Source organism: Trachypithecus francoisi, unplaced genomic scaffold (assembly GCF_009764315.1).
Source record: "Trachypithecus francoisi isolate TF-2019V2 unplaced genomic scaffold, Tfra_2.0 Contig01440, whole genome shotgun sequence".
NCBI lineage: Eukaryota > Metazoa > Chordata > Mammalia > Primates > Cercopithecidae > Trachypithecus > Trachypithecus francoisi.
The window spans coordinates 12,622,326-12,645,276 of NW_022681431.1; the positions used below are offsets into that span (position 1 = coordinate 12,622,326).

General features: G+C 41.4%; 1 long non-coding RNA gene across 1 annotated transcript in view; it reads right to left on the reverse strand.

The window, feature by feature from the left end:
• Positions 1–286: 286 nt before the first annotated feature.
• LOC117092154 overlaps positions 287–22,951 on the reverse strand; it is a 33,559-nt gene continuing 10,894 nt past the window's right edge. Inside the window, exons 2-4 of the long non-coding RNA XR_004440649.1 lie at positions 11,433–11,519; positions 746–921; positions 287–457 (exon numbers count right to left, since the gene is read on the reverse strand). This is a non-coding gene — a long non-coding RNA (uncharacterized LOC117092154). The remainder of the gene's footprint in view (positions 458–745; positions 922–11,432; positions 11,520–22,951) is intronic.

Sequence of the window (22,951 nt, forward strand, 5' to 3'; positions counted from 1 at the left end):
TCTGCCTAGATGTAGTCCAATCTAGTCTACAGCCAGCAGCATGCTCTACCATCTAACCTCAATCCCACACAGAACGGGGCCACCAGATTGTTTTCAGCTCTTCCATCATCGAGGTCCTAATGTGCCTATTATTTGAACACATTTGCAGTGCTAACTTCAACACACTCCATTTGAGAATCAAAAGAACAAAATTTTTTCCAGTCTGCTGCAATTTTTCTCAGGCCAAACATTCACCCTCTCCGCCCCCAGAAAAAGTAGAAAAGAGGATTTTAAGTCACTACCAAGAGTAAGGAAGAGAAACTCTTCGCTTCCCATATTTGGAATACTTCTACGGCTCTGAAGCATGCGGCAAGCGGGGCGGCTGAGCAGTTTCTTTCTCCCCCTAGCCTTCGCCTTTCCTTCTATCTGCCCACTACTGGCAATTGTAGCAGGAAGCAGCCTGCTCCCAGACAATTTCCTGAAAATAGAACAAGAGGAGCAAAGGATTTATTCCCTGAAACAAGGAATCTCAGGAATCTTCATTCATCTTCATTATTATTAGATATCTGCATTCCCTCCCAGAGAGAAACAGAATGTTCCCACCCTGAGGTTGAGCAAATATACCGCACCATCTGTGATTACAGGAATATTTTTTTCTCAGAGGATTTTTGTTTTCCTTTGAGAATTTTTGTCTGCAGGACACAAGCCCTGCCCTGTTAAAGCTTATTGCAGACATAAAGCCCTTACTGCTGTGTGTGGTGCTCACCTTTCACGGTGAAGGTCGAGGCAACAATTCAGATATGTATATCTCCATTGAAACTGTCAGCTTGCTAATCTTACTCTTAAGGGTGTCTTGAATGTCTGTGTTAAAATATTTTATTCTCTGCACCAGTTCCTGCCTCGAAAATGGCTGAGATGATGGAGAATTGCACCATGAATCAGCTAAAAAGAATGCAGAGAAGTCAGAGGTTCTGCCGTGGGTTTGGATGCCTCTAATGCATGATCTTAGAGCTGACAAAATAAAGACAAGCTATTCTCTGAGGGTGGCATCCACATAGTGTTAATATTCACAGTGACTACAACTCACTGGGTCACCTTACATGTATGACACATATGAATTGCAGTCCATAACATCAGTGTGCAGGAAATATCACATTTTCCCCTAAACCAAAAACAGTCTGATGTGATCTGCCATCCATTAGGTCACCAGAAAATTTTATTTCAGTTATGACATGGGTTCCCACTCTACAGTCCATTGTTTGAGAAGGTCCCAAGAGTCTGTAAACAAACAGTACAGGACATTTAGGAAAATGCCCTCCATGTTTTAGATCACACAGGTCACTTCTGATTTGTTCTTTGTCCACAATTGTAGACAGATGAAAAACTGAATCCAGCTGTCCAGTTGGGTAAATTATTTAATCTCCCTAAATCTCAATTTTCTTTTCCACAGAATAATTGTGCCTACTTTGTAGTGAGGATGAAACAAGAGAAGAAAAGGGAAGTACACAGTGGAGGCACTCAGAGTCTTTTCTTTCCACACCTCCCCTCATAAACCTTCTGCCTCCAGTCATGCTCCATTTATCTTTCTCTACTTAGTTGCCAGTATTCTTTCTACTGGGGGTACACAAAAGACAGTTTGGGGTTTGTTTTTTGTTTTGTTTTAGAGACAGGGTCTCGCCCTCTTGCTCAAGCCAGAGTACAGTGGCATGATCATGGCTCACTGCAACCTTGACCTCCTGGGCTCAAGCAATTCTCCCATCTCAGCTGCATGAGTAGCTAGGACTGCAGGCTCATGCCACCACACCTGGCTAATCCTTCCTTCCTTCCTTCTTCCTTCTTCCTTCTTCCTTTCCTTTCCTTTCCCTTCCTTCCTTGCTTCCTTCCTTCCTTCCTTCCTTCCTTCCTTCCTGAGATGGGGGTCTCACTATGTTGTCCAACCTAGTCTCAAATTCCTGGACTCAAAAAATCCTCCCACCTCAGCCTCCCAGAGTGCTGGGATTACAGGCGTGAGCCACTATGCCCAATCAAGACAATTATTAAGGCTTAGCTTTGGCCTCAACAAATTCTGCCATCATTTTCGCTCCTGTGCTATCTAAATACTGGAACTCCACACATCTGTAGTGATGCTGTGAACAATGACAAAAATTCCCTTAAAAGCATAGGACGCCTGGGGACTAAAGAAGACTAGGAGGTGTAAGTGACTATGGAGAAGAATCTGTGATTGTTTCTGTCTCCAGGTGATATATCACATGGACTTCGCTCATCTAGAAAATGTGGGTCTTCTGCTGGGGAAGACATTTCAGTAAATCACAAAGGCACCATCAGAAGACACAAGCAAGTTATTTAGACAAAGGGCTTATTTATCTTTATCAAAACTGGTTACCGTGCTTTCTCTTCTGACACTCTAAGCAGGTTCTTTGACACTGTGATTTTGCAAACCTAGGAAACAATGAAAATGACAAATGCGATGCACCAAAACAGAAGCTGGGGGTGTGAGGGGAAACCCTTTCCAATTCACATCACAACTGTATACACTTCATCTTCTCTCGCACCTAACTCTTCCTCTTTTCTCTATAAGGAAATTAATTTTTCGGCAGAGTGCTACAGAAATTTTTCCCATGGAGATTATTAGAAATCTGTCACTGGGGGCAGTGGCTCACGCCTGTAATTCCAGCACTTTGGGAGGCCAAGGCAGGTGGATCACGAGGTCAGGAGATCGAGACCATCCTGGTTAACACGGTGAAACCCCGTCTCTATTAAAAGTACAAAACAGTTAGCTGGACGTGGTGGCGGGCACCTGTATTCCCAGCTGCTGGGGAGGCTGAGACAGGAGAATGGTGTGAACCCGGGAGGCAGAGCTTGCAGTGAGCCGAGATCGCGCCACTGCACTCTAGCCTGGGCAACAGAGCGAGACTCCATCTCAAAAAAAAAAAAGAAAAGAAAAGAAATCTGTCATGCATTGAGCAAAGACTGACCACCTGGATGCCTGCAACTATTAAATAAGCAGCATTTAATTTCACACTGTTATAATGTTTGCTCATTGCTACATGTGCTCTTTTAATTAGTCTTAAAGGATCATGTTTCTTGCAGCTATAAAGTCATATCTATAGCAACGTTCCATAACAGTAGGTGTTCAGCACTTTTTGATTAAGTCCTATATTGGTAAAACTGCACATGGAAAGGGGAGCCCTATGTAGCACATCTGTGCAAAACCAACAAACAAGAAAATCCCATAAAGGCAGGGCAAGAACTCCAGTCTGTAGTCTATTTAATAGCAAGGACTTTGTCTTCTGTCATCACCACAGAATCTAGCACAAAGCTGGGCATACAGTAGGTTTCCAATAAATGTTTGCTGAATTGAACCTCCTTCTGCCACAGGTGGCATGGAGACAGAAATGACAATTCAGGTTTGTCACACCTCCTGGATATTCTGTATTTCTTTTGAAAATTGGTCTGAGAAAAAGAATTCATTTGCTGCAAAAGACAGTATGTCAAAGTTTCCACCTGGAACTCTAAAGAAAAAAAACTATCAAATAATGTAAATAAATTATCCTGATAAGTATAATAATGGCTTCAGGAAGGTAAATCACAGCTAATGTGTTCATTGTTGACAAGGTAGATGGCAATAAGAAAGCAGCATAATAGTAAACACAAAATAAAAACACATCAACAGCATCTTAACCAGCAAACCACAGCTGTTCTGAGTGCATTCAGCGCCCAGGGCTGTCACATCCTCATGTGTTTCTCATTCCTCCTGATTCACATGCCCAGTGATGAGTTAAGATATAAATTCAGTGGTTATAACAAAGGCTCACAACTTAAAAATGGCTTAGACCAGATTAAGGTACATTTCCCTTTTATCTAAAATACTATGTAAGCACTTCAGGGTAGATATGGTGGCTCTATAATCTTGAGGGTCCCAGACTATTTCCATCATATTTCTCTGCCATTCACAGCTTCAGGTTTCATCTCCTATCCCAGTATGGCTGCTTTGGCTCCTACCATCACATCTGCATTCCAGCCAACAGAAATAGGAGAGGTGAAGCTTAAAATATGTTGTAACACGGAGATTTTTCATATTGGTTCCTCCAGAATTCAATGTTTTTGCCTCCTACAAAGGAGGCTTGAAAGGAAGACTTTTCTGTGCATTGTTAAAATTTGGGAGTGGTATTATCAAAAGAAGAAGATGAGAATGGATTCTGAGGAACAATCAGCAGTCTTTGCCATACTACGCCTACTGTTCAGTAATCTCCCAGGTTTTTCTGGTGACATAGAGCAGTCATTCCCAAGTTTGTTTAGGAGATAAAATACCCAGGAATCATTAGTAAACATGAACATGAGATGCTCAATATCAATGTTTAAAACAAACGAAAAGCCTTCTATGGAACAATAGCCCCACAAGATAGAGTGGAGAAAAACTATGGTGCTGAGGTCAAATATGTTTGGAAAATGTAGCTCCATTTTTTCCTGGAGATATGTAAGGTACAATCTCATTTCATAGACTCTGAGGAAATAGTTTAATTTTGTTTAAACCAGTATTCCCCAAACTTATTTGACTGAAGAGTTTTTTATATAAGCCCTGAATCCCACAGAATTAGTACACTACAAAATACGCATTGGAAAACAGATTTCATTTCATCCTCCAAAGTGGGAAATGTAATTGCTAACTATTGTAACTGCCCAATGGGTTCACCTTGTCCACTGCCTAGACAGAGCTGATTTATCAAGACAGAAGAAGGGGGAATTGCAGTGGAGAAAGAGTAATTCATGCAGAGCTGGCTGTGAGGGAGACTGGAGTTTTATTGTTACTGAAATTGGGGATTGGAGGATTTGTTTGTTTGTTTGTTTTGTTTTTGTTTTTTTGAGATGGAGTCTCACTCTGTCTCCCAGCCTGGAGGGGGATCGGAGTTTTTAAAGATTAATTTGGTGGGTAGGGGCTTGGGAAGTGGGGAGTGCTGATTAGTTGGGTTGGAGACTGAATCATAGGGGGTTGAAGTGAGGTTTTCTTGCTGTCTTCCGTAGCTGGGTGGGATGGCAGAACTGATTCAGTCAGATTATCTGTCTGGGTGGTGGTGGTCCATCCAGTGCAGGGTGTGCAAACTATCCCAGGCACTGATCTTAGGTTTTGCAGTAGTGATGCTATCCCCAGGAGCAATTTGGGGAGGTTCAGACTCTTGGAGCCAAAGGCTGTCTGACACCTAAACCACAATTTCTAATCTTGTAGTTAATTTGTTAGTCCTGCAAAGACAGACTGGTCCCCAGGCAAGAAGGGAGTCTTTTCCAGAAAGAGCTGTTATCAATTTTGCTTCAGAGCCAAACCATGAACTGAATTCCTTCCCAAAGTAAGTTCAGCCTATGCCCAGAAATGAACAAGGACAGCTTAAAGGTTAAGAGCAAGATGGAGTCGGTTAGGTCTGATCTCTGTCACTGTCATAATTCGCTCAGTTATAATTTTGCAAAGGCAGTTTCACTGTTAAGAATAAGAAAATCACAACTGTAAGCTCTAGTATTCCAAAATAAAACAAGCCCTTGGACTAAGAATAATCAGGTGTTTCTGACTCTGTTGTTTTATATGTGTGTGTGTGTGGTACTTTTTCACTCATTTTATCCCACAAGGGTAGCAGGTAAAAAATGTTTGAGTAACAGTGTAAGAGACTGACTTGCAAAAACTCTTGTTGATTAAATTCTACCAGGAATTGGGAAATTTCCTCATTAATGAGTGAATAAAACACCTGAGCCCATGTCACAAAATAGTTCATAGGGGAGTAGCTTGAAAATCCATAGGCTTTTAAGACATAATTTCTGCTTTCAAACACATGTAACCTATTTTGGAAGCCATGACTCACCCACAAGATCAGGCACATTTGAGGATTCTTTTCCCCCCAAGTGCTGGTTCTTCACACTTGTACTGCTTTCCAATTATTATTAACTCTTGCCTCTCAAAAAAGTTTAAATAAATAACAGCCATTTTGCTGACTCATTAGATAGGGACAGCAACTTCACATAGTAATACACAGGCTGTCCCACATGACCCCCACTAAGAACTGTAAAGTGTCTGCATGCCTCATGTACTAAGACATGGTCTCCTTTTTCCCCTCAATATACCAGCAGTAGCAATAGTTTCAAAATTTGATCACACAGACCCTGGATCACCCATAGTTTTGAAGATCTATTGGCAAATATTCCCATTAAATGGTTCTTTCCCTATAAATGGTTAATTTAAGTGAAGATTTCCTGTTTGCAGAAAACAATTTGGAAGGTAACTAAGTTACTATGAGGTAGATAACCTGAGTCTCAGCCCATTTGTTTCCTCCTTTTGCCTTTTGTCTTTGAGTGATCTCACACATAACTGTGGCCTCAATATTTGTCTACACCAATGATGTCAAGTCTATTTCTAACTCAAACGTCCCTCCCCTAAACACCAGTTTTCAATTTAGATGTCAAACAAAACTAGTACCACAGCATACCCAGTTCTCCTAACCACAAACTTGAATATTATCCTATTGCGGGATCTGACCAGCAGCCCGCAATGCAACGGGGCTCTTTCTTTGCTCCCAGGCGGATCGGCAGGTTGAGAAATAATAGACACACCCAAGATAGTGAAAGCTGGGTCCAGCGGGGTCACCGCCTTCTGGTCCCACGATGCCGCCAATGCACTGGATATGCCAGCATTTATTATTAAGTTTAGTGAGGGCGGGGGTAAGTTAGTGAGGGATTTAGGGTCATTTGATTATGAGGTGAGATGGTCACATGGGCATGAAGTAATTCTTTAACATCTGTATGCAGAAGTACAGTATACAGAGGTAAGAATTTACAATATAGTGTGTGCATCAGTAATTTCTAACAGAGCCTTAAAACAGAAACACAGTCTTTCCATAACCTATGATTAACAAGATATTAATCAGCAGTAACAGTTGCAGTAAAAACTGGTTACAAACAATCCATAGAAACAGGACGTGAAGCTAGGCAACCGGTTAGACCAGAAATTCTCAGAAGGGAGTATGTCATAACCCTAAAGAGGCCTAGAAGAGCTGTGGCAAGATGAGGGCATTTACAGCCTTATCTTATCCATATGAAAAGGCGCCCCTCATGCATCCATTTATAGGCTCTCCACAAGGGTCATATTCTATTCCCAGAGTTATGAACATCTGCTTTTCTGGGATAGGAATCTTGGTGATGTGAAACCTCCCTGAATGCACGTCCATTCATAGGCTCTCTGCAGGGGGGAGTACATCACGTGCTATTGGCTCATTCTGGCAGTCCAAGCTGGAATTGTCTTTACACAATCCTGTATACAACTTTGTATTTACAATAATCAGGAGCATTTCATCTTTTATTCTGTAGCAATAGTTTCAGGGGGTCTCCCTACATCATCCAAGACCCTATCTTATTTTTTAACAAGCATTGTTGATTCTTCCTCCTAAAACTACCAAATGCATCCTTTACCCTGAAACTTAACTTGGCCCTGCTCAAGTTCAGATACCCTTCTTCTCTTGTTTGGACTATTACAATAGCTTCTCTTTTCTTTTTTTTTTTTTTTTTTTTTTTTTTCCTGAGACGGAGACTCACTCTGTCACCAGGCTGGAATACAGTGGCACGATCTTGGCTCACTACAACCTCTGCCTCCAGGTTCAAGTGATTCTCCCACCTCAGCCTCCCAAGTATCGGGGACTATAGGTGCATGTCACCACACTCAGCTAATTTTTGTATTTTTAGTAGAGACGGACGGGGTTTCACCATGTTGGCCAGGATGGTCTTAATCTGCTGACTTCATGATCCATCCACCTCGGCCTCCCAAAGTCCTGGGATTACAGATGTGAGTCACCGCACAATCTCTCTGTCTATAATCTTCACCTTTTCCAGTTTACACTCCAATCCAACTTATCCTTTCTAACACTTAATTATTAAATTCCTCCTCTACAACAACATTTATAATAGTTGTCAATCTCCTAGAGTAGTGATTCTCAAATTTAGCACTGTAATGTCTCTTTATAAGTGAAAAAGAATCCATGTGAATTGGTCTTGTTTTGCTACTATAACAAACTCCTGCAAACTTGGTGGCTAAAATGACACAAATATATGATCTTACAGTTGCAGGGGTCAGAAGTCTGATATTGTCACTGGGCTAAAATCAAGGTGTCAGCAGAACTGTATTCCTGCTGGGGAATCCAGGGAAGTGTCCCTGTCCTGGTCTTTTCTAGCTTCTAAAGGCTGCTGCATTCCTTACTCCTGGCTCTCTTTCATCTTCAAAGCCAGCAAAGGCCAGGGGAGTCTTTCGCATGCTGTGTCACTCTGACATTTCCATTGTCATGTCTCCTTCTCTGACTCTGACTCTCCTGCCTCCCTTTTTCATTTGTAAGGACCCTGTGCTGGGCGCGGTGGCTCATGCCTGTAATCTCAGCACTTCATGAGACTGAGGCGGGTGGATCACTTGAGGTCAGGAGTTTGAGACCAGCCTGGCCAATATGTCTAAACCCTATTTCTACCAAAAATACAAAGATTAACCAGGCATGGTGGTACATTCCTGTAACCTCAGCTACTTGGGAGGCTGAGGCATGAGAATTGTTTGAACCTGGGAGGCAGAGGTTGCAGTGAGCCAAGATCATGCCTCTACACTCCAGCCTGAGTGACAGAGTGAGACTCTGTCTCAAAAATAAAAATTAAAAATTAAAATTAAGGACCCTTGGGATTACATGGGAGCCATCTGGATAATGCAGGAGAATCTCCCTGGTAGTCTGAATATCTGTCCCCACCCAAATCTCATGCTGAATTGTAATCCCCAGTGCTGAAGGTATGGCCAGGTGAGGCAGGGGAGGGTGGACAGGGAGGTGTTTGGATCACAGGGGCAGACCCCTCATAGTTTGGTACTGTCTTTGTGATAGTGACTTCTTGAGACATATGGGCATTTAAAAGTGTATGGTACCTTCTCCCCCAGCTACTCTCTCTGTTGCTCCTGCTTTCACCATTGAAGTACAAGCTCCCACTTAGCCTTCTGCCATGTGTAAAAGCTCCCTGGGCTTCCCCAGAAACTGCCCAGAGCCAAATGATGTCAGTACCATGCTTCCTGTACAGCCTGCAGAACTGTGAGCCAATTAAACCTCTTTTTTTTTTTTTTTTTTTTTTTTTTTTTTTAAGACAGAGGCTCTGTTGCCCAGGCTGGAGTGCAGGGGCACAATCTTTGCTCACTGCAACCTTTGTCTCCCAGGTCCAAGCAATTCTTCTGCCTCAGCTTCCCAAGTAATTGGGATTACAGGTGCGTGCCATCATGCCCTGCTAATTTTTGTATTTTTAGTAGAGATAGGGTTTCACCATGTTGGCCAGACTGGTCTTGAACTCCTGACCTCAGGTGATTCGCTCACCTTGGCCTCCCAAAGTGCTGGGATTACAGGCGTGAGCCACCAGGCCCGTCCCTAAACCTCTTTTCTTTACAAATTACCCAGTCTCCAGTATTTCTTTACAGCAATGCAAGGACAGCCTAAGACATGCCTCATCTCAAGATCTGTAACAGAATCACACCTGCATAGTCCCTTTGGCCATGTGTATTAGTTTGCTTGTGCTGCCATAACAAAATACCATGAACTGAGTGTCTACACAACAGACATTAATTTTCTCCCAGTTCTGGAGGCTGGAAGTCCAAGATCAAGGTGTTGGCAGGATTGGATTCTCCTGACGCCTCTCTCCTTAGATTACAGATGGCCATCTTCTTGCAGTGTCCTCACAAGAACTTTTCTCTGTTCATATATACACCCCTGGTTCTCTCCCTCTTTTTATAAGGACAGAAGTCCTATTGGAGTAGGGCCCCACCCTAACACCTTATTTTAATTTAATTGCCTCTAAAGACCTTATCTCCAAATGCAGTTACATTCTGAGGTACTGGAATTATGGACTTCAACATATGAATTTGGGGGGAACCTGATTGAGCCACAACACGAATTTAGCCCACTTATGAGCTCCTTAACTTTGATCAAGCTGATTGCTCTATTTATGAGTCTCCTAATCTGTAAAATTTGGAAATAAAAGTGCCTACCCCAAGTGCTTATTTTCAAGAGTAAACAAGATAAATCATGACTTGGAACAGTTCCAAACATGTAGCATGCTCTTGGTAAATGATACCTAATTAAGATATAAAAGTAAAAAAGTTATCTGTTCTCACTCCCTATCTTTACCTTTGGTTTAAGCTGCCCCTTGGGTGCGTTCTCTCATTGTGTTAGTGCTGAACCTCCAAAAATAAGAGTAAAAACCGATGCCAAAGAGAAAACGTAAGTTCTCTCTTAGTTCTGGCTTCAGAAAATGAAAAGTAACATAAAGAATATGAAGAAATAAGAATGACCTTTGAGATACAGGACTGCTTGGGAATGTGGTAGTGGTTTCATGAATGTGTTCCTCTATCAAAACTCATCAAACAGCATGGCTGAGATCTGAATGTTTTACGTCTTCCCAAAATTCATGAGTTGAAACCCTAACTCCCACTGTGAAGGAGACGGGGGCTTTGGGAGGTGATTAGGTCAAGAGGGTGGAGCCCACATGAATGAGACTAGTGCTGCTATAAGAAGAGACATAAGAGAAACCCCTCACCCCTTTTACCATGTGAAGACACAGAGAAGACACAAACTGAGCCAGGAAGTGTGCCCTCACCAGACACCAAATCCATCAGCACCTTGGACTGTCCAACCTCCAGAACTGTGAAAAATGAGTTTTTGTTGTTCATACACTACCCTGTCTATCATATTTACTTATAGCAGCCTGAATGGACTAAGACATACCCTCAAACTAGGTCCAATTCATTAGGGGGAAAGTATTTACCAATAAAAAACATTAACAGCTATATATTTGTATCAATAATTTAAATTATTTAGATGTTTAAAGGCAATTATTTTCAGCTTAGAAAAAAAATAATTCTAGAACTGCTGGGAGGGGTGATTTACACCTGTAATCCCAGAACTTTGGGATGCCAAGGTAGGCCAGGAGTTCAAGACCAGCCTGGGCCACAGAGCAAAACCCCGCATCTACAAAAAATACGAAAATTAGCCAGGCATGGTAGTGCGCACCTGTGGCCCCAGCTACTTGGGAGGCTGAGGTGGGAATGTCAGTTGAGCCCAGGAGGTTGAGGTTGTAGTGAGCCATGATTGTTGTGCGACTGCACTCCAACCTGGGTGACAGAGCGAGACCTTGTCTCAAAATAATAATAATAATAATAATAATAATAATAATAATAATAATAATAATTCTAGCACCCTCAAGTGGGGCAGGAGGGAAGAATGCTACTGTGTGCGTACCCATTAGGACTCTTTCAGTTGCAAGCGACTGAAACCCCAGTCCCAGCTGGCTTGAGCCATAGGGATTTTATCGGCTCAAGTAAATAAGCAGTGGCTTTAGGTGCAGCTGGTTATGGACCCAGCTGATGTAAGCAAGATCTGGTTTCTCTCTCCCCATCTTGGCTTCTTCAGCATTACCTGACAGTTGCCAATTCAGCAAGAGCCAATTTCACTGCAGTTGCCTCAGGGAGCCAGGAAGCACACAGATGAACTTTCCTTATGGTGCTAATTTGAACACAAATTAGAAACAAGTAAATTAAAATTAAATCGTTAAAAGAAATAAAGAAATCTGGAAAAGTGTTATGGGCTAAATTTTGTCCCCTCAAAATTTATTTGTGGAAGTCCTGCTACTCAATATCTCAGAATGTGACTGTATTTGGGGACAGGGTCTTTTTTGAAAAAGTAATTAGGGTAAAATAGGACAGGTGTGGTGGCTCATGCCTGTCATCCCAACACTTTGGGAAGCCGAGGCAGGTGGATCACCTGAGGTCAGGAGTTCAAGACAAGCCTGGCCAATGTTGTGAAACCCCATCTCTACTAAAAATGCAAAAATTAGCCAGGCATGGTGGCGGGTGCCTGTAGTCCCAGCCACTCGGGAGGCTGAGGCAGGAGAATCGCTTGAACCCGGGAGGCAGAGGTTACAGTGAGCCAAGATCACACCATTGCACTACAGCCTGGAAACCAAGAGCAAAACTCTGTCTCAAAAAAATAAAAAATAAAAAGAATGTAAATAAAGTATTTAGGGGTGAGTCCTAATCCAATATGACTGGCGTCCTTATAAGAAGAGATCAGAACACAGGCACAGAGGGAAGACCGTGTGAAGACACTGGAAGAAGAAGGTCATCCATTAACCAAGGAGAGTGGCCTCAGGAGAAACCAACCCTGCCAACACCTTGATCTTGGATTTCCAGTCTCCAGAACTGTGAAGAGATAAATGTCTATTGTTGAAGCTGCACTTTGTTATGGCAGCCCTAGCTGACTAATACATTTGGCCCATGTATCTTCACTGTCCAATTCACCCCCACATAGCAAGATGGCTGCTAAAGGCCAGACATGATGGCTTATGCCTGTAATACCCACACTTTGGGAGGCAGAGCAGGGAGAATTGTTTGAGCCCAGGAATTCGAGAGCAGCCTGGGAAACACAGTGAGACCCCACCTGTACCAAGAAAAAAAAAAGATGGCTGCCAAGACCCTGGGCTACATCCTTCCCGGTTCACAACCCAACACCAGCTGGGATCCTGAGTGTCACTCTGATTGGAGAAGAAAGATAATGTGTGTCATGAAATAGTACTTCACATTTATATGAAAATTCTTTTTGTATTTGGTTTGTACTTGCACCTGGGTGACCTCCCCTATTCTCTAAGGCAGAGTCAAGTGTCCACATTTTGACTTCCAAAAGAGACTCTTGAAATCTGTAAACCATAGTTGTAAAAATTGAAGCATCTGTTTTGCATGAGCCAGGCATTGCAGGAGGAAAGAGGAAGGCTCTTTTCCCTCAAAAAGGCAAAGCTTGAAAGGAGCAGGGCATAACGTTCATTCACTAAATTAGATGGAAAATAGAAGTTCATAAAGAGGACTCCTTTCTCTGCAGAAGATCAAGGTTTTTCTGGCTGAAAGGGCAAGAAGACAGAGGAGGAAGAGGAGAGAGGAGACTGGAGGCTCCTCAACCTAGAGCACCATGTGGAGGAGTGCAGAGTCAATGTCAAGGAGAGCCAAATGCAGGCAGGCAACACCTTCAGTCCACAATGCTGAGTCTCAGGGGAGCTGTTGCAGAGGCCAGAGCCAGTCCAGGCAGGGCAGTGTGCCACCCACCTGTGCTGAGCAGCAAGGCATTGCTAAAATACTTATGCCAGGCTGGGAAACATCCAGTCAACAACAGCCCACCCAGGACCTATCAAGACTGTGATGGGCTCATCAAACTTTACTTTCAGTACACTGCCCATGTCAGGACAATTCTAATCCTCCCCCCACCCCAAAATAAAGGGTGATTCCTTGAATATTGAATACTCAGAGAACGTAGAGATGTTGGGGAAAGGAAAGTTCTAGAACCTATACTTGTATGCCTATGTGGGACTAAGTAGAGCTACATATTTCTGCCCCATCGCCCTCCTACAGCAAGCTGACAACCAACCTCCTTTATATGTGTACACTTCTGGTCCAGGAACTAGGGCAATACCCCAGCTGACTTAGGCTTGGTCCTGTGCTCCACCACCACTTCCTCTGAGTGAGAAGCAGATCCCCCAAGTGCATAGAACAAAGATGAGAGAAGCATCAAATGCAAAAATGTCAGGTACCAAAATGAGGGTTGGCTGATTTGCTACTTCAGCAGCAATGTTTTTCACTAGACCCAATCATATCTTGTTGTCATACTTTAGATTTTCCCAGAAAAGAGAACAGGCTTTTTTCCCTCCCAAACTGATATATTCTCTTGACCCAGAGGCTCTTGACCTTCCTGGAATCTTTGACGAATAGTTATAGTTAATGCACAGTAACTGTAGACCACAAGTAAGAGACATTCAGTAATTGGATGACAAGGCCAGAGAAGATCAGTGTCATAGGAGTAAATAGTAATTCAAGCAAAGAAAAGAAATGAGCAATTTATGTAAATATTTCTAGTGTGTCAACCCCATTAAATTATATTTTGCAAATGTGGTTAGGGAGAGAGTGTGTCTCCCAGCGATTTTCAAAATTCCAATGGTGCCTCCTGGTATCTCATCAAGAAGACAACAATAAGATATATTATAAGTAGTGATCAGAAGAGAGCATGAGGGGAGCCCCTGGGGTGTTGGGTGAGGTTCTGTTTCTTGATCTGGATGTCACTTATCAGAGGTATTGAGTTTATGAAAATCATCGAGCTGTATGCTTATGATCTGTGTTCTTTTCAGTATGTGTTTATATTTCAATTTAAAAAAAAAATTAGGCCAGTTTCGATGGCTCATACTTGTAATCCCAGCACTTTGGGAGGCCAAGGCAGGAGGATCACTTGAGGCCAAGAGTTGGAGACTAGCCTGGGCAACACAGTGAGACCCCATCTCTATAAAACATACAAAAAGTAGCCTGGTCTGGTGGTGCGTGCCTGTAGTCCCAACCACTTGGGAGGTTGCGGTAGAAAGATCACTTGAGCCTGGGAGGTGGAGGCTGCAGTGAGCTATGATCATGCCACAATACTTTAGCCTGGGCAACAGAGCAAGAACTTGTCTCAAAAAATATATGTGTATATATAAAGAGAGAAGAGGAAGAGAAAGAGAGGAAAATAAAGAGAGAGAGATACTCTTGTAAATTAAGTTATGATTCAATGTCTAAGAATTTTGAAGCAGTCCCCCAACAATAGAAGTCATTTGCCATTGCTAGGGAATATGGACACACAACAGTTTGGTGGTAGGACAGTTTTGGGGTTTATCCAGGTCTTTCTATGGGAAAAACAAACTGACAGACTGAGTGGTCTGGTTAAAGAGTAGGCTCTTCTGTTACAAGCAAAGAGGATTCTCACAGTTCCTTTAAGAGCCTGGTGCTCAACCAGCTTCTTCTGATTGGGTGCCATGTTGGCCTTGGGGTCCTGTTTCTCAGGCGCTTTGACACTAGCGAGGGGTTTCACCCAGGGCTGGGTGTAAGGCCTCTGACCCTTGGCAGCACAAGTGCACTGTTCCTCACCTGAAATCATTGGGACCAAGTGTGCTTTAAAATGCATTTATTTTTGAATTCTATCTATTGTGTAGAAATAATACACATATCAATTTTGTGTGTACATATATACATATGTATAGTATATTAATTATGTCCCAACTCCAGCAGAAATGAAATGAAACACATATTTTTGGAGTGCAGTTCATAAATATTCACATGAAGGAAGTTGAAAAGGAAACTTTAAATACCTCATATCACTTCAGGAAAGTTTTCATCCATAATAAGTATAAAAATGGTTTTTTAAAGATATGGCGATTACAATTTGCAAAAAAGATTCTAGACCCATATATACTTACCATTTTAAATCTGTAAATTAATGTCCTGGGTTTATAATTTTTGCATAACTGTTATTAGTGTGAATTCCTGTCCTAGAGTCTAATACTCATCCATTCTCACCCCAGGTAAATCGATAAAATAAAATAGCTGGAGTTGGTAAAGCCAAGTAAACTGCTGGACAGTTTGCCCCTCTCTAGCAAGTGGCTGGCCATTCTGGGCAGGAGAGATAATGCAGGCCTGCCAGTAGTCTCTCTCCAGCTTCCCACTAGCCATCATTAATTTTTGGATATTGTGCGGTGTCTATGACTTTCTCTTTCACCCCTTTCTGGAAAAATCTTGTAAAGAGACCTCAATGGTTGAGTAAATCATTGCTGAAGAAAAAGTCATTCAATTCAATACATTTAACAAATATTTGAATCTATGCATTAGTACTGTGCCATTTTACCCTATATAATTTTGATCCTTAAGTTGTGATAATGTACCCTAACAGAGTCAATCTCAATTTTTCTAAAACTTGGTGGCTAGCATCAGGATTTGGCTTCAAGTCTAAAACTGGGAGTTTTCTGCCTTTTTGTTTGGGGAGAGTTAGGAACCTCATTTGGAGGGTCTCTTGAGAAAGAAAAAACAAAGGGTATGGGGAGGGAAGGGCAGGGGAGGGGCAGGGGAAGGGAAGGGGAGGGTACGGGCAGGGTAGGGGAAGGCGGGGGAAAGGGAAGGGAAGGGATAAGGGAAGGGTTAAGGGAAGGGATAAGGGAAGGGAGAAGGGAAGGGGGAGGGGAAAGGGGAGGGGAAAGGGAAGGGAGAAAATCCCAGTTTCTGCTCAAGAATGGAGACTTTGGGAAAATGTAGGGCTCAGCTGCTCTGTTTTCATTGTGCATCTCTGCAGGGCAGGACAGGGAAGGGAGAGAATCCCAGTTCCTGCTCAAGAATGGAGACTTTGGGGAAACATGGAGCTCAACTGCTCTGTTTTCATTGTATAACTCTGCAGATTATCAGGCTGTCTGGAAGGCAGCCATGAAATGGGAAGAGGTTGTCTCCCTCTCTTTAGGCTGCAGAAAGAAAAAGAACCTGAAGAGGAGGACGTGGTCAGGGCAATCCTATTGTGGAGGGTGGACTGGCCACACAACATGTCACCCAGCCAGGAGCTAAAATAGAGAGGTGGCCCAGCAGAGGGATGGCCTAAGAACTGTCAGCAAAGTCGTCCATTTTTAGGTTGTTTTATAGTTTGGTTTGGTGTTAGTCTTTTTGGGTTAGTAATTCCCTTTAGCTATCTATTTGCCACACTTTGTTAAACATTTTGGAGGAGAGTGCTGGCTTGCAAAGAAAATGAATACAACCAAAAAAGAAAATGCTGAGACCATGTATGAGAAGAAAGAGGTCAGATAGCTACAGTGCAGCCCATCCCATTTATTGACTGGAGCAGGCAGCCAACAGTTTGTAGAGAGTATTAAAAGAAAGGATAGACTTCTGTAAAAAATAAATAAATAAATATCAATGGAAAATGACTTGGCACTTGCAACAGTGCAGGTGACAGTCTGTCAATAGAAAGGGTAGTGGAGTCACAGAACAAGAGGCACAGCTTCTGCCTGAGACATACAGGATGGGACAGTGTGAGACCCACAGAATAACCAGACTGTACCACCCCAAGATCAATTTCAAATCTTGCCTTCACCTAGAAGCTCTGTGACTTGGAAGTGTCCTTGAAAACTCCGAGTCTGTTTCCTCATCTAATAAATAAATTTACTTATTCCTACTTCATTGGACACGTATAAGATAAAAGACTGCTTACATAAAGTTTTTAGCAGATATTCAATAAATAGTAATTATCATTATTGTTTATACACTAATTAAGGTTTATTAGAGATTGAAAGTTGATAAATCCTTGAGCGTTTATTATGTATAAATCTGTTCATAAGTAATGCCATTCTCATTACAGAATGGACTCGGTATTTAGAAATAACTGTGTTGTAATGATGAAGCCTCAGAAAAAAGAACATTTCAAAACCTATCAGAGTCTGAAAAATGTAAAGATCTGATGTGCCAAAAGTGTTGGTGCCTATGTAACTACATAATGACTCCCAAACACTGGTTTTGGCAATGAAACGAGGAACAATTCAGCAACATGACCCAACATTTCTATCCCTAGACACATATCTTCTAGGAACTCTCACCCAGGCAACAAGGAGACATGTGTGAGAATCCTCACCACAGCATTTCTAATCAAAAATAAAACAGGCTGGTCATGATGGCTTACGTCTGTAATCCTAACACTTTGGGAGGCCAAGGCAGGCAGATTGCCTGAACCCAGATTGAGACCAGCCTGGGAAACATGGTGAGACTCTGTCTCTACAAAAAAAAACAAAAATTAGCCAGGTGTGGTAGCGCACACCTGTAGTCCCATCTACTCAGGAGGCTGAGGCAGGAAAATAGCGTGAGCATGGGAGGTCAAGGCTGCAGTGAGCCATGATTGCGCCACTGCACTGCAGCCTGGATGACAGAGTAAGACCCCCTCTCTAAAATAAATAAATAATAAAACAAACATCTAAGATAACCTAATGTCCATGAATGGAAGAATGAATAAGTAAATTCAGTTGGAGACAAACAGAATATGATTTAGAAGTTGAAATAAGTAAACTACAAGAAAAGCATGTTGCAGGAGGCTATGTACAGCAAAATATGATTCCTAAAAAAACTTACAAACGTTTAAAGCAATAATGCATTGTTTAGAAAAATATAATATTTAGTTAAAGTAGGAAAGCATATGTGACCATTATAAATATTGAGGTCAGGAGGGGAATTTGACCAGTGAGGGCACAGAGGAACCTTTAAGTGTATCTGTGAAATACTTTTCTATTAAAATAAAAGCAATCTGGTGAACATAGCAAAAAACAAATTAAGGAAAAAAAGATGGGACTTGGTATCAAGTATATTGTTATTCATTATATTATTCTCTTTAATTTTCTGAATGTTGAAAATAGTTCACACCTAACAGAATCAGGATTTCAAGATTCCTATAGAACAATGGCGACAACTGAAATCTAAATTCCTTCACACCCTGTTAAAAAACCATGCAGATGAATTAGTATGAAAGAGATAAAACCATCTGTCACCAAAGTCTGCAGCAAAACCAGGAGACAAAGAACACTGAAAATCTCATGCATGCAGGAAAATTAATATCCAACACCAGTAAGACAGCTGGTGTTGTCAGAATGAAGAGTCAGGTTGGGAGTGCATGGAAAGAGGGGAAGGCAATTGATATGATAGTCCATCTGAGAAAGCCAAGGATATCAATGCCAAGGCTAGTGTAAACAAGAGAACTCAATAAGACAGCAGGCTATGAGCTAAACACTGAAAAATCAGTAGCTTTCATATTTACAATCAATAACCAGTTAGAAGGTATGAAGGAAAAGAAAACATCATTTTTGGAACCAATAAAATAAAAATAAATTTCTTAGGAATAAACTGAACAAAAAGATTTGCAAAAGCCGTACAAGGGAGACTTTCAAAGCCCTCCTGAAAGATATAAAAGTTGACTTGGACAAAGAAAAGGACATTCTTTGTTCTCGGATAGGATAGCAACATCTGAAAGATGTAAGCGATTCACTAGTTAACATGTAAGTTTAAAGTGATCCCAATAAAAATAATAATTTCTTTTTCTAGAGATGGACAAGTTTTATTTAGAGTCTGTAGGAAAAAAGCACACACACACACATGTGCGCGCGCACACACACGCACACACACACACATATATGCACAGAAGAAAACCAGGAACCAGTTGAAAAAGAAGAGGAAAGAGGAGAATTGGCCCTACAAGATAATGGAACACAGTGTAAAACTTCTATAATTGAAACTGCACTGGCACCGAAGACAACAATCCAACAGAATAGAACAGAAATAGAATAGAAATAGAAACAGAATAGAATAGAAAATGCAGGAATAGTTCCGAGTCCCATACATAAACATTTAGTATGATCATGATAGCATTTCAAATCACTGAAAAGAAGACAGACTTTGCTAAATGATGTTGGAACAACAGGAGAGCCATTTTAATAAAAGGCTAAAGGAGACTATATTTCATGTCATTAAAAAGTACAATGAAAGAAAAAGGTTCAGGAACCATGAAAAATATGAGCAAGTTCCTGGATGTAGGATACAAGGAAAGCTGTTCTACTTATGACTCAAAATCTGGAAGCCATTAAGAGAAAATTAATAAATTTGACCATGTAATAACAAAGTCCAATTTTTAACATGGCAGGATCCCATAACAACAGCAACAACAAAAAGAATGGCAAGCTAGGATAAAATATTTGCAATCAGCCAGGTATGGTGGCTCACGCCTGTAATTCCAGCACTTTGGGAGGCCAAGGTGGGTGGATCATGAGGTCAGGGGTTCGAGACCAGCCTGGCCAACATAGTGAAACCCTGTCTCTACTAAAAATACAAAAAATTAGCCAGGCATGGTGGCGAATGCCTGTAATTCCAGCTACTTGGGTGGCTGAGGCAGGAGAATCACTTGAACTGGGGAGGCAGAGGTTGCAGTGAGCCAAGATCATACCATTGCACTCCAGCCTGGGTGACAAGAATGAAACTCCATTTTGAAAAATATATATATATATTTGCAATCTACATAAAGAGATCTTAAAAAAATAAAAAGGATAATAAAAAAACTTGAGAGAAAGATGAATAGAAGACAGGAACCAACATATCACAGAAAAAGACTCACAAATGGTCCTCGGGCATGTGAATAGAGGCTCAACTTCATTTGTACTAAGAGTAATGAAAATTAAAATCTCACAAAGGTACAATTTTACATAGGTCAGACTGACAAACTTTCAAAAGCTTGACAACACATTTTGTTGGTGAGAAAATGGGGAAACAGGCACTCTCTAGCCTTGCTGGTAACACTACACAATGGTATGCCCATGATATGGAAGGGAATTTGGTATGCATATGATATGGAAGGGAATTTGGGAATAGGTAACAAGACTACCTATGCACTTCCCCTTTGACTCAGCAATCCAACTTTTAGAAATTCACCCTGAAAATACACCTCCAGAAATTCTAAACAACTTATACACTACTCACCCTACAGTATTTGTAATTTACTAGGTTTCTAATTTTTAATTAGAAACCACCAAATTCCCAAACAGGAGACAGATTTACTAAACCATGGTACAATCATACAATAGAGAAATCTGTATAAAAACAAAAGAATGACTCTTTTTGAACTGATATGGAGTCACTCAGAGTAGCAGTCAAAATCTCTAAAGTAGCAAATAAAAGCCCCCCTACTCATTGCCCCCACCACATCCTTGACCTTATCTCTTATTTATTTATTTCTTTTTTTTTTTTTTGGAGATGGAGTTTCACTCTTGTCGCCCAGGCTGGAGTGCAATGGCATGATCTAGGCTCACTGGAACCTCCACCTCCCGGGTTCAAGCGATTCTCCTGCCTTAGCCTCTGGAGTAACTGGGATTACAGGCACCTGCCACCATGCCTGGCTAATTTTTGTATTTTTAGTAGATATGGGGTTTCACCACGTTGGCCAGGTTGGTCTCAAACTCCTGACGTCAGGTGATCCACCTACCTCAGCCTCCCGGAGTGCTGGGATTACAGGCGTGATCCACAGCGCCCAGCCCCCTCTTATTGATTTCTTTCTGGATTAGTCCATGACAGCTACTGGTTGTAGTGTCAGTCAGTGCTGAGTTCGCCTGTCTTCGGTCGCTTGCACTTGATCGAGAGGTCCACGTGGCTTCTCCTTTATTTCTTGTAGAACTTACTAAACCATAATCTTCTCAGTGAGACTTTCCCTGGCTACCTTATCCAAAATTGCAAGCTCTCCTGCCACTCTCCTTCCTTTACCTGCTAGATTTTTCTTCCTTAGCACTTATTAATACACTATTTTACCTATTTCTTTAATTGTATTATCTCCCCCATCAGAATGTAAACTCCATAAAGACATGGATTTTTCATCTGTTTCATTCGCTGCTATATCTCTTATATTTAAGAGAATATGCGACACTCAACAAACATTTTTTAGATGGATGGATAGACAAATGGATTCTTCTGTTCTTCAGGTATTATTTCTATTTTTTTTTTTTTTTTTTTTTTTGAGATGGAGTCTCACTCTGCTGCCCAGGCTGGATGGAGTGCAATGGCGTGATCTCAGCTCACTGCAACTTCTGCCTCCCAGGTTCAAGCAATTCTCCTGCCTCAGCCACCCAAGTAGCTGAGATTACAGGCACCCACCACCATGCCCAGCTAATTTTTGTATTTTTAGTAGAAACAAGGTTTCACCATGTTGGCCAGGCTGGTCTTGAACTCCTGACCACAGGTGATCCGCCCGCCTCAGCCTCCCAAAGTGCTGGAATTACAGGCGTGAACCACGGTGCCCAGCCTATTTGTTTAATAATTTCTTCATCTTCATTTTCTTCAATTTCTCTTTCTGGAATTACTATGTCAGAAATTAGATTTCTGGGCTAGATCCTCTAAGCTTATACTTACCTATTATTTTTCAATGTCCATGTCTCTTATCCTTAATATCTATTTTTTAATTTCAGTAGCATATTTTTACCTTAGGACATTTCTTCATTTTCTATTTTTCATAGCAAATTTTGTGGTAGGTTTCCTTTGAAAATATTAGTTAGAAGTTATTGATGCTTTCTCTGATTCTCAGCATTATGTCTGAAATTTTAGGATCATTTTATCTGTTTACTATAATCTCTATTTTTTATTTTGAGGGTGATCCTCACTTAGCCTTTAAGAATGAGACACTGAAAATCGATTAGTGCTAACGAGTTGATGGGTGCAGCACACCAACATGGCATAAGTATATATATGTAACAAACCTGCACGTTATGCACATGTACCCTAGAACTTAAAGTATAATAAAAAATATATATATATATAAAAAAAGAATATTACACAGGAAGAAAATTAAGTCACAAGCAACAAAACTTTAGTAGCAAAGCAAATCCCAGAAGATAATACAGATTATTAAAGTCTTTTTGTAAAGCTAACAAAAAAAAAAAAAAAAGAAAATCGATTGGAAACTGTTCCTGGGAAAAGCCTGTTGACTTCTGGGCTTTGTTACCTGGTGGTTGGGAGAGAAACCAGCCATTTCATTAGAAGACATCCAAATGTTAGTGTCTTCTCTCTGGGACTGTTTGTTTTCTCTAGAGAAGAATCCTTGCATTCTTCTCTTGTTCCTGTATTCCTAAAGTGAGGCAAGAAAAGAAATCCAAGGAGCACATCTCAACCATTATCAACTTTACTCAATCCACCTGCTTTCTGCCATCACTGTCTCCGATTCTTAAGTATCTATCGACCAGTTTCTCTCGAGAACTTCTCTTTCTTGCCTGATGGTGTGACCAGCTGAGAGTGAGCAGGGGTAGAAGACCTGAATGTCTAATAACTCTGTTTTCAGCTTTTCAGCCAAGTCTCCTGTTTTCATTCCCTCCTTTTGCCCCTCACGCCTGCCTTCTTTGGTGAATCTCTCATTGATTCTCTGAAGCAAATCAGTTCTGCAAGCACTTTAGGGTACAGTTTCTTTTGCTCAGTGAAATCGATTGCCATTCATTCATCTACTTTCTTTCTTCCAAAACTCTACTGCAATATTTTGCTTCCTCCTGCCTTTCTTAGACGCTCTTTTCCTTTGTCTTTTCATTCCTCATCTATCATTTTAGACGAGTTTTG